At 38.2% G+C, this 1,721-nt stretch overlaps 1 protein-coding gene and 1 pseudogene across 1 annotated transcript in view; both read right to left on the reverse strand.

The window, feature by feature from the left end:
• The window catches only part of DNAAF4 (dynein axonemal assembly factor 4), a 57,112-nt gene that overhangs the window by 25,184 nt on the left and 30,207 nt on the right, over window positions 1–1,721 (reverse strand). The gene's annotated exons all lie outside the window — the stretch shown is intronic.
• On the reverse strand, window positions 640–765 carry LOC115868242 (annotated as a pseudogene).

A 1,721-nucleotide genomic window follows, 5' to 3' on the forward strand; every position in this document is an offset into this window, starting at 1 on the left:
GATACCTGATCCCTTCGACACCTCATGATCGCACAGGCTGGTGTGCTTCTTCCATGTGGGCTTTGTTGCTTCTGGGCTAGATGGCCGCTTGTTTACCTTCAAGCCGTTAAGACCCCAGATGCTATATCTTTTGATAGCCGTGCAGTCTCTTTTGACATGCACTTTTGCCTTTTCTTTCTTCCAAGTCTTTTTAATAAGCTTTTGCTTTCTTCATGTATAATGGTCTTTTTTTCTATGTTGTAAAAGTTATTATTTTGAAAATCTTATTTAATGTTAACAAATTTTATCTAAGGAATTTTACATGTCTTTCTCTCATTTTCCACCCCTCCAAATTTTGTAAAAGCCCTTTTTAAAGGAACCCATGAAAAAATCTACCACCATTGTCCAGTGCTCATTAATCTCAGATCTCTCATAATTCTTCTAGTTATGCCACTTTAACCTATAATAACAGACAAATGTCAAACATTTCATGCCTGAAAAATCTGTTATTCACTTCAGGGTCTTCTTTGGATCTGTGTAGATTCTGCCTTTCTGTGAATTTCAGACATCCTACAAAATGTGCAGCTAACTGCAGATTATGCCAATGACGAAGGATCAAAACCATGTAGCCATTAGAGATTGTTCCTACTATCTACAAATGTTTGTCTTGTATCTCTTTCTCACAGATCCAACCAATAGTTCTGCAAGTAAAGCAAACCACACAGGTGCTGTATGAGGTTTTCCCAACGATGTGGGTCGCCAGACAAAGCCCCATTGGGACGTATAATGTTCTTGATGTCATTGCACAGTTCATCTGGTTATTAGTTATTAGTATGTAATGAATCAAATCTGTTCTTGAGATGGTCATGAAATTCAGGTGGGACACACTCAAAGTTGCATTTTGGCTCTTTTGGATTGGTGTTCATTTACTTCAGCTTCAACCTGAACTTACATACAAGCACTTGATGTTCATTGCCACAGTCAGCCCCTGGTGCCCTGTGATGGCTGATATTGTGTTTCTCCATGACCTTTTCCCACACATGCAGTCAATGTAACTCCATCTGGTGAAGTCCATCTGGTATACAGTTGCTGTCTATGTTGTTGAAAATAGGTATTTGCAATGAAGAAGTCATCGGTCTTGAAAAATTCTGTCATGTGATCTCTAGCATCGTTTCTATCACCAGGGCCTGGTTTTCCAATTACTGATCTCTGTCCCCAACTTTCAAATCCCAATAGCCAGTAATTAGTGATGCATCCTGAGTGCATGTTTGATGAATTTCAGACTGAAGAAGTTGGTAGAATTTTTCAATTTCCTCATTATTAGCTTTAGCTTTTGGTATATACTATTGAATAATAGTTGTATTGAGTTGAAGTCCTTGTTTGTATATACATACTATTAAATCACAGCACAGTAAACCAACCTGAAACCAAACTCACTGCCACTGGGTCATTTCCAGACCATGGGCACCCTACAGGGCAAAGTAGAATTGTCTTTTGGTTTTCTGAGACTGTAAATCTTTATGAGAATAGAAAGCCTTTTCTTTGTCAAGTGAATTGGCCAGTCGGTTTGAAATGCCGACCTTGTAGTCAGCAACTCCAGGCATAGCCCATTATACCACAAGGTTTTTGATATGATAAATTTCATGATAAATCTTTTTTGACATGATAAATCTAAAAATGCCTGTGTTTTGCTTGAAGTTATCATCACAGGCACAGCAAACTATATGATTAACTGATTCAGC

This window comes from Echinops telfairi, unplaced genomic scaffold (assembly GCF_000313985.2).
Source record: "Echinops telfairi isolate 266 unplaced genomic scaffold, ASM31398v2 ScPeMD7_8;HRSCAF=38, whole genome shotgun sequence".
NCBI classification, from domain to species: domain Eukaryota; kingdom Metazoa; phylum Chordata; class Mammalia; order Afrosoricida; family Tenrecidae; genus Echinops; species Echinops telfairi.